The sequence below is a fragment of the Diceros bicornis genome, chromosome 35 (genome assembly GCF_020826845.1).
Source record: "Diceros bicornis minor isolate mBicDic1 chromosome 35, mDicBic1.mat.cur, whole genome shotgun sequence".
In the NCBI taxonomy this organism is placed as follows: Eukaryota; Metazoa; Chordata; class Mammalia; order Perissodactyla; family Rhinocerotidae; genus Diceros; species Diceros bicornis.
The window spans coordinates 29,925,731-29,936,349 of record NC_080774.1 but is presented as its reverse complement, the minus strand read 5'-3'; the positions used below and the strand labels follow the sequence as shown (position 1 = coordinate 29,936,349).

General features: G+C 43.1%; 1 long non-coding RNA gene across 1 annotated transcript; it reads right to left on the bottom strand.

Moving 5' to 3' along the window:
- Nucleotides 1-4,925: 4,925 nt before the first annotated feature.
- LOC131398671 (uncharacterized) lies at nucleotides 4,926-9,876 on the bottom strand. The gene is made up of 3 exons (XR_009216957.1): nucleotides 9,366-9,876; nucleotides 8,281-8,361; nucleotides 4,926-5,087 (listed from the first exon to the last, which is right to left on the bottom strand). It is a non-coding gene; the product is annotated as an uncharacterized LOC131398671 (long non-coding RNA).
- Between the last annotated feature and the right edge of the window lie 743 nt (nucleotides 9,877-10,619).

The window sequence follows — 10,619 nt, the reverse complement described above, 5'->3', positions numbered from 1 at the left end:
GCAACAACATGGATGGATCTTGAGGGTATTAAGTTAAGTGAAATAAGCCAGACAGAGAAAGACACACACTGCATGATTTCACTCATATGTGGCAGATAAACAAATACATGGACAAAGAATAGATTAGTGGTTACCAGAGGGGAAGGGGGTTGGGGGATGGGCAAAAGCGGTGAAGTGGCACATATGTACGCTGATAGATAAAAATTAGACTAGTGGTGGTGAGCACGATGCAGTCGATATAGAAACTGATATATAATAAGGTACACCTGAAATTACACCATGTTATAAACCAATATGACTTCAATAAAATAATAGGAAAAAAAAGAGACATATAATTTTTAGAATAAGTTGGAATCCTTAAAAAAAAATCTCCCTGGGGGCTGGTCCAGTAGTATAGTAGTTAAGCTCGCACACTATGCTTCGGCAGTGCGGGGTTTGCAGGTTCGGATCCCAGGCACGGACCTACACACTGCTCATTAAGCCATGCTGTGGCGGCATCCCACATAGAAAATAGAGGAAGATTGGCACAGATGTTAGCTCAGTGACAGTCTTCCTCACTAAAAAAAAAATCCACCTGAAATACTGATTGGTTTCATTTAATTTGGTAGACTTAATTAGGGAGAAGTGACATGTATTTTATGTCCAAAAAAATTGTGGTTTTTAGATACTGATATGGAAGAAGAAAAAAAGGAAAATATTTGGTAAGTTATAGACGGGACTCTTGGAGAAATTCCTTTTAAACAAAATGTCTTGTAAAGTTATTTAGGCAATAAATAAAGACTGGAAGGGAAAACTGACGACTGAGGCCCACCATCGCCTGCCAATGCAGACAGTGGTGGAGCCTGGAACACACTGACGACCACCAGCCCCCGGATGCAGTCACTTCAGCTGCAGAGTATCTAATTACTTGATTGGCGCACCAGTAGTACAAGGAGAGCGTGGAGACACCAAAGATGATTCCAGGCCAGGGGAGGTCTCCAGTGATGGGACCTCGGAAGATATGGAAAGAATCCAGGTGAGGCATGTAGCATTCTGGCTTGGCAGTCCAGTTTCCTTCATGGATTATGCTTGGCTCAGTGTCTAAGTACCTATGCAGTAGCTCCTGGTGTCCTCCCACTTCCTTAAAGGCTTAAAATACCATAAAATTTATCAGTACCTAAAATTGCACAATACACATGTCTGAAAAACCAAGACTGCAAAGTAAGACCCAGTTTGACACACTATCTAATATATACAGTATCTAATATATAAAGCGCAATGGAGTGACAAACAGTCACGATCATATGTGCCTAAGAAAAGACATCATCTGTTCCAAAGAGAAAGAAGAGGATAGGGGACACTGGTGGTTGTGTGCCCAGCACCCCACCCCCCAGCTTATGGTAGCAGAAGCCCTCTTCCCAGTTACATTCCATCCTGTGTGGTTTAGGTGGGCCTCATCAAACTGTCCATCATTCCAATGTGGCATGTGACCCAGGCCTGGCCAATGCTCCCTGTCCCCTGGGCAACAACTGATATGTCAGGAATGGACATGAGACCCAAGCTGGGCTAATCAGAATTTGTCCCAGGATCCTTCTGCTTAAGGAATCAAAAAAGCCTGCTTCCTTCCTTTGGGGTTCTAAGCTGGTATGGCAGTTTGAATCTCTTTTGTCTGTCTATTCAGAACCTGGGATGTAGCCATTGCCTGAAGGTGGCGTGCCCCCGGAATTTTTAGTTATTGAGCCAAGCGAGGACTTATTTGCTCACACTAGTTTTGAACTAAAGTTCTATCACAAGTTATCTAAATAAACTTGAATGAAACAGAAATTCATGTTTGTTTTACTGCAATGCCAGCAAAACATATATGAAACTTTGTATTTGAAATTTTCTTCAGAGCCTACGGCATTTCTCCCTCAATATCCTAAGTGGTGTAAAATCTTAACATTAAAGAAAAATGTTTTTTAAAAGGCACTAAAACACCCAAAATTCCAGTTACTTAACTGAAAAAAATGCTTTTATTTTGGCATATTAAACCATGTTCCTCTTACAGACTTGATTTTTGAAATGGGTTCAGAGTCATCTGGAGTCAAGATTAGTCAATGAAAGGACACTCAGTGAGTATAAAATGAATAAGACACCCCATGGCACTTCTAAAAATGAATTCCAGGTGGATTCAAAAAAAGGTGAAATATAAAACTACAAAGTTACTAGAAGAAAACAGAATAGCTTTATGAACTTGGGTTAGGGAGTACATTCTTAAATAAGATACAAAAAGGAAAAGGAAGGTTGATAAATTTGACCTCGAAATTTAAAATTTATATGACTGAAATTAAGTTAAAAATTTGTTAGACTGGGGCCGGCCTGGTGGCACAAGCGGTTAAGTGCTCGCGCTCCGCTGCGGCAGCCTGGGGTTCGCCGGTTCGGATCCCGGGCGCACACAGACGCACCGCTTGTCAAGCCATGCTGTGGTGGCGTCCCACATAAAGTAGAGGAAGATGGGCATGGATGTTAGCCCAGGGCCAGTCTTCCTCAGCAAAAAGAGGAGGATTGGCAGATGTTAGCTCAGGGCCGATCTTCCTCACCAAAAAAAAAAAAAAATTGTTAGACTGAAAGAAGAGAGCTGCATCGTGTATAAAGGACTCTTATACATCAACAGCCAAAGGAAACTCCTAGAAAGGAATACGGTATGAAAAAAAGAAATATGGTAGAAAATATGAACAGGTAATTCACAAAAGAGGAAATAAACATGGCCACTAAGTACAGTCATCACTTAACAACTGGGATGCGTTCTGAGAAACGCGTCTTTAGGCAATTTCGTCATTGTGTGAACATCATAGAGTGTACTTACCAACTTAGATGGTATAGCCTATTGCTCCTAGGCTACAAACCTGTACAGCATGTTACTGTACTGAATACTGCAGGCAACTGTAACACAATGGTAAGTATTTGTGCATCTACACATATCTAAACATACAAAAGGTACGGTAAAAATATGATATAAAGGATAAAAAATGGTACATCTGGGGGCTGGCCCTGTGGCATAGTGGTTAAGTTTGGCATGCTCCACTTCGCTGGCCTGGATTCATGGGTTTGGATCCCGGGTGTGGACCTACACCACTCATCTGCCATGCTGTGGCGGTGACCCACATATAAAGTAGAGGAAGACTGGCACAGATGTTAGCTCAGAGCTAATCTTCCTCAAGCAAAAAAGAGGAAGATTGGCAACAGATGTTAGCTCAGGGCGAATCTTCCTCAGGAAAAAAAAAAATGGTACACCCCCTATATAGGCACTTACTGTGAATGGAGCTTGCAGGACCGAAAGTTGCTCTGGGTGAGTCAGTGAGTGAGTGGTGACTGAATGTGAAGGCCTAGGACATTACTATACACTACTGTAGACTTTATAAACACTGTATCCTACCCTAAATTTATGAAACAACAGTTTTTTTCCTTCAATAATAAATTAATCTTAGCCAACTGTAATGTTGGGTTTTTTTTTGTGTGAGGAAGATCAGCCCTGAGCTAACATCCATGCCAATCCCCTTCTTTTTGCTGAGGAAGACCAGCCCTGAGCTAACATCTATTGCCAATCCTCCTCCTTTTTTTTTCCCCTTTTTTCTCCCCAAAGCCCCAGTAGATAGTTGTATGTCATAGTTGCACATCCTTCTAGTTGCTGTATGTGGGACACCACCCGAGCATGGCCTGACAAGCAGTGTGTCGGTGCAGCCTGGGATCCAAAGCTGGGCCGCCAGTAGCGGAGCATGCGCACTTAACCACTAAGCCATGGGGCCGGCCCCTAACTGCAATGTTTTTACTTTATAAACTTTAATTTTTTTAACTTTTGACCCTTTTGTAATAACACCTAGCTTAAAACACACATTGTACAGCTCTACAAAAATATTTTCTTTCTTTATATCCTTATTCTATAAGCTTTTTTCTATTTTTAAACTTTTTAATATTTTTACTTTTTCAACTTTTTTGTTAAAAACTAAGACACAAACACACACATTAGCCTAGGCCTACACAGGGTCAGGATCATCGCTATCCCCGTCTTCCACCTCCACATCCTGTCCCACTGCAAGGTCTTCAGGGGCAATAACACACACGGAGCTGTCATCTCCTATGAGAACAGTGCCTTCTTCTGGAATACCTCCCAAAGGACCTGCCTGAGGCTCTTCTTGAGGAAGTGTCACTCTTTCAGAAATATGCCCATGGTGGTTTGCTTGGTTTGTTTCTTTTTCATCATAGATTTGCCTGTAAGCAGATCATGTACCATAAACATTTCTATTAACGAAAACCTTTCGGTGTTAGGGTCCCTGTTTTCAAACATTTTAAGGAGCTTGTTGAGGTCTGCAAAAGCTTCTGCTAAACCACTCACTGTGAATTTTCTTGGGGGTTTGTCTTCTTTTTCTTCTCCTGCAGTTTCCTTTTCTCTTGCCTTTTCTCCAGCTATGCATTTCTGTTCCAGTTCCAACAACTCCCCATTAGTCAATTCCCCATGAAGCACCTCTAGGAGCTCCTAAATGTCATTCTCACCCGCACCCAGGTTCAAGTTGTTTGCCGTCTCAACCACAGCTTTGCTGATTTTTGCAACCTCCTCACCCTCGGCAAATCCTTTGAAGTCATGGACAAATCTCTTGCGTGTCTTCTTCCAGAGGCCATTCATACACTCCTTGGTGACATCATCCTGAGCCCGAGCAAGGTCCTTGATCAGTCATAGACGTTGTAATCCTTCCAGACTTGCATCAGCATCTTCCTCAGTTGCAGCAATAGCCTGGACAAAGGTCCTCCTCAGGTAGTAGGCCTTAAAAGCTGCTGTAAGTCCTTGATCCACTGGTCAGATCAAAGAAGTGGTGTTTGGAGGGAGAAATGCCTCTTTGATACTGGGATGAAGCAGTAGGTTTGTTTACCCCAGCATCACCACAAACACATGAGTAATGCATTGCGCTACGATGTTATGATGGCTATGACATCACTAGGTGATAGGACTTTTTCAGCTCCATTATGATCTTGTGGGACCACTGTCGTATATGCAGTCTGTCATTGACCAAAATGTCATTAGGTGATGCCTGACCGTACATGAAAAGATGCTCAACCTCACCAGTATCTGGAAACTTCAAATGAAAACAAAAATGAGACACCTTTTTCTTTTCTTCACCTACTGGGCAAATTTTTAAAGTCTTAAAACATCAAGTATTGGCTGGGATGTTAGGAAACATATATTCTCATAAACTGCTGATAATATAAGTAAATATAGCCAGTTTGGAGAGGAATTTGGGGTATCTCTTGACAAAGCTGAGTTTATTCCAGGAATGCAAGGTTGAGTTTACATTCAAAACCTAGTCACTACACTTCACCATGTTAACAGAGTAAAGGAGAAAAATAACATAATCATCTCAGTGGATGTGGAAAAGATACTTGACACAATTTAAAACCCAGTCATGATAAAAAGTCCTAGTAAACTAGGAATAGAAGGAACTTCATTGGTCTGACAAAAAGTTTCTACAAAAAATTGACAGCAAACATTTTATTTAATGGTGAAATATTCAAAGCTTTCTCTCTAAACTGAGAACAAGACAAGGATGCCTGCTGTCTCTACTTCTAGTCAGCACTGTACTAACGGTCCTAGCCAGTGTAAGACAAGAAAAAGAAACAAAAGGTATAAAGTTTGGAAAGGAAGAAACAAAAAGATAATTTCCTAACCTGGGTGCTGGTGACCAGAGTGTACACTTCGTGATATTTCATCTAGCTAGGAACGCAGACTTGTGTTCTTTTCAATAAAAAGTTTATTACAAACACAAAAACAAAAAAGATGCAGTAGATCTCTATTTGCTGACACAGAAATCTGCCTATGATATAGAACCAGTGGTGGAAACACAGGCTGCAAAATTTTCTGTTTTGATTCTATTAAAATATGTATCTCATTGATAAAAAAGTATTGGTATATATGAAGAATATCTCTGAAAGGATATATACAAAACTTATCATACGGTTGCTTCTGGGGAGTCAAACTAAGAAACTGAGGGCAACAAGTATTTTACTCTGTACCCTTTTGTTTTGTTCACTGTGTATATATTACCAAAAAATTAAAAATAAAAAAATAAAATTGTACATGCAAGGGTTCCCACAGTGACGAGTTTGAAGGACAACACTCATTTGGATATACAAGTTCTTGTATATTTTTAACAGAAAATAATTATTCCATTACTTTACAAAAGTTCACTTATCAAAAGAACTGACATGAGGGGCCGGCCCGGTGGCGCAAGCGGTTGAGTGCGCGCGCTCCGCTGCGGCGGCCCGGGGTTCGCTGGTTCGGATCCCGGGCGCGCACCGACGCACTGCTTGGTAAGCCATGCTGTGGCGGCGTCCCATATAAAGTGGAGGAAGATGGGCACAGATGTTAGCCCAGGGCCGTCTTCCTCAGCAAAAAAAGAGGAGGATTGGCGGATGTTAGCTCAGGGCTGATCTCCTCACAAAAAAAAAAAAAAAAAAAAAAAAAAAAGAACTGACATGAATACCCTAACTAAATAATCTCATTAAACTTCTCAGAAAATGTCTTAGTCTGTTTGGGCTGCTATAACAAAATAGTATAGATTGGGTGACTTATAAAAAAAAAATTTACTTCCCACAGTTCTGGAGGCTAGGAAGTTCAAGATCAAGGCTATTTGGGTGTCTGGTGAGCGCCCACTTTCTGGTTCATAGATGGCCATCTTCTCACTGTGTCCTCACACCACAGAAGGGGCGAGGGAGCTCTCTGGGGTCTCTTTCATAAGGGCACTAAGCCATTCACAAGGGCTCTGCCTTCATGACCCAATCACCTCCCAAAGGCCCCACCTCCTAATATCATCACACTGGGGGTAAAGATTTCAATATATTAATTGGGCGGGGGACACAAACATTCAGTCTACAATAGTAAAGAATACATAATTATGAGAGACATAACTGCTAACATTAAATGGAATATTCCACCTGATCCTAAAGTTTATTTGGATGTCTTCCTCAACTATTGCAGTGGACTTGGCAGGTGTTTAAAATGCTGATGTTCAACACAGCACACAACTAAACACAATGGCTTAGTGTGTTTTACAGTTTATAGTTTTGTCACTCAAATTAGTTACTGCTTCTCAGCTCATCTAAAAATTCCTTGGATTATGCCTGAAACGTATTTTGTGTTCCAGCAATGCATCACTGAGTATACTTTATGGCGCACTAACGCTCACTGACTGGTAAGACTGAGGACTCTGTGACTGATTCTATCTGTTCTCATTCCATAGGGCTCAACAACATGCTCTATGGAACCGTAATCCTTCAACTGTACTCACACATAATTTCAATCATTTTTCAATACCCAAGCCAAGAGATTTTCCTTCCAGGTTTCTGCAAGACCAATCTCTGACCCATGGAGCAGTGGTAACACCAACCTCACTGAGGTCAACTTCCAGCTGGTGGAAGGAAATTTCCATTTTAGGGTAAGTGTACTTGTCATTACAGGGACTGTAATATGTTAGTTTGCATACTGGGCTTTGGTGTTGGAGACCCAGTTCTGAGTTCTGCTCTTGGTGTGTCTTTTGAGCAAGTTACTTAACTGAAATTCAGTTTCGTCGTCTGTAAAATGGGGATAACCATAGTAGTTATGCCTCATGGCGACTGTGATGATTAAATGAGGCAATATAGATAAATGCTTACATGGTACCTGATAACTAATATCAGCTATTATCTTCATTCCTGTTACTTAATAAGCACCTACCATGTGCCCCAGACTGCATATTATGTGAGGGACACAATAGTTCTGGTTCTTAAGAAGTTTTGGACCTGGGGGTTATAATTTATTTATGTGACACAATAAACGAATAATGAAGGTATGTATCAAAAAAATGTTAAGTCGTGTGGTAGCGATGCAAGTCCAGAGAAGAAAGACATGTAGATGGAATAATCATAGAATCACACCTTCAGGGGTGGATCTTCCGTTGACCTCGACAGATGGATTGAGTGGATGTAAAGGAGAGGGGCTTCTAACTGGAGAGGAAGACCACGGACAGAGGCACCGAGCTGGGGGAATGTGGCCGACCACTCCTGACCGCTGTTCCAAAGCACCAGAGTGTGTCACTGCCTCTCCTCTCCCCTGACTCCTCCTCCTTCTGAAGTGAGCACAAGTTTCCTCCCCCACCTTCAGCACGACTGCAGACAATGCTCTTGGGTTCTGAGGGCCTCAGTCTCCTCATCTGCGAGATGATGGTGCTGAAATGGACCCAGGCAGCTCTAGGTTCAGTTCTACCCATGGAGCTGGTCCTCTCAAGATTTACTTACCAAAGCCCATTAGCAAGACTGACCCCAGAACCATAACGCCAGCGTGTAAGGTATCAGTGTAAACCACAGCTGCAAAACCACCTGAATAGGCAAGAGAAAGAGAAGGAAAGCCACACTGACTCTCTCTGTGAAAGTTACTCTGCGTCCCTATTCTGTGTACTTATGTCCTCCCAGATCTCCACGGTCACACCTTTTGTGCCTTTTAATTCAGTGGGTCTTACAACGACTTATGCTTAGTCCTGGTACATCCTTTTTCTCTCTTTAATATCCTTCATGATCTTTTGTTGGATTCTTGTCTTGCCCTTCTATGTCCCAATTTCCCTTTACTTCCCACTTTTGGATGAATGAACATTTGGTAGTTTTTCCTAAGCAAAAAGTACACCTTTAATCACAAAATCTCAGTTCGGAAGCAATAGTTAGCAGCATCTCTGGCCCCTACCTGCTAGATGCCAGTAGCATCCCTGGTTTGACAACCAAAGATGTCTCCAGACATTCCCACATGGCCCTGGGCAAGAAAAACCCACCCCTACTCCCCTACATACACACTTCGAGGACCAGTGATTGAGTACATTCTCTCCACTCGGACTGTGGTGAATGGCCAGGGACACTTACCAGCACCCAAGATCTGCACTGTGGCTGGAAAACACAAGTGACGAGAGCCGCCCCCTCCCCCAACATCCTGGCAGACACTGTCTAGGACAGAACTGCCTGCACAAAAGATCTCATGTGATGGCCTGACCAGGTGGCCTGAAGCTGCTGCCTCTCTCTCACTCTCTTTCTGGGTTTCTACTGTTTTACCTGGCGGCCTGTGAGGTCAGGCTCTGCCCCACCCCAAACATGATCACTGCGTCCCTGCCAGTCCCCTTGGAAAGCCTTGCCAGCTGGATCTGATTTCTAGGGTAGGACGCCACTCAGGCACCCCTGCCTTGATTACTTTCACTACTCGCCCCCCTCCAGCCTCAGCAATGTGATCCACAGACTTAGGGAAAAGGCAAAAGCTGGAGACCCCTGCCTCAATGTCTACCAGGAGAAGAAGTAGAGCTTTTGTGTCAATATAAACACGTGTGTGGTTAGAGTAACCTCACCTGTGATGGAATAAACGCCAGTAATTGTCAGCAAAACTATGGTGGCCAGGTTAACATCCAACCCCAAGACCAGCCTCATGAACACGGCACCAGTGCAGATCTCCACCTGAAATGAGCACAAAGGCAGCGGGCTGTACTTTCATTTCCAGCTCAATCGACAGCAATCCCATAAAGACACTGACCTCAGAAACCATCTGCAACAGGTGGTCTGTGGTCAGCACATCCACCCCACCACTAGTGGACACTGGGTGAGGTCTACGCAAGTTCTGTCGGGCAACAAGGCTCGTGCCCCAGGAGTTCAGCCAAGGTTAACCCAATTAATCCAGTTAATACAACTTAGTCTCTTCCCCCCTGGAGCCCAGAGCGGCGAGTGTGATCAGAGAGGAAGCTGTTCCTGCAGTTCCGCCGTCGGGAAAGGCAAAGGGGACAGCTTAGCAGGGGTTGGCAAGCTTGTTCTGTAAAGGGCCAGATGGTACGTACTGCAGGCTTTACAGGCCACACCCTGTCTCTGTTTTTCACAACTTCTTAAAACTGTAGAAACCATTCTTAGCTCAAGGACGGTACAAAGCAGACCACTAGGCGGACTGGCCTACAGGCTGGATTTGTGGACCCCGGCTTAGTTGACACTGATTTTGAAGCATCTGCACATCACTGAACTGGCGAACCTCTAGCTTTCTTATTCTGGTCTCCAAAGCCAGGGATACAATGGGCAGAGATTCTCCCAACATTCATCTACCCATTTGTTCACCAAATGTTTGCTGAGCGCCAACCACAAAGTAGATACTTGGCAGGGTTCAGAAGACACAGGGGTTACCAAAACTCAGACACTGTCTCCAAGTAGCTTACGTTTAATGAAGGAGACAGACCACCAAATAGGCAATTTCCATGCAGTGTGATAAGTGACATTGCTTTGGTCATTCAAAAAAACATTCATCAAATGTCTTATGTGCTGAACATGTTCTCAGAACAGGAAGTAGTGCACTTGTTCACTACAAGCCAGGCAAGGCCCTGGTGCTCAAAAAGGTTGCACTGACGTGGAGAAAACAGACAATAAGCACGGAAACAAATTACTGTGACATGGTGACAAACGTTACAAAGAAAATAAAAATAGAGTAATGGAGTAGAGACTGACTAAGCACATCTGTGCAGGGCCTCTCCAAGGAGGAGACATTTGAAAAATCTGAGGGAAGAACATTCCAGACACAGTACACAGCAAGTGTCAAGGGCTTTAAGTGGGAATAAGCTTGCTGGATT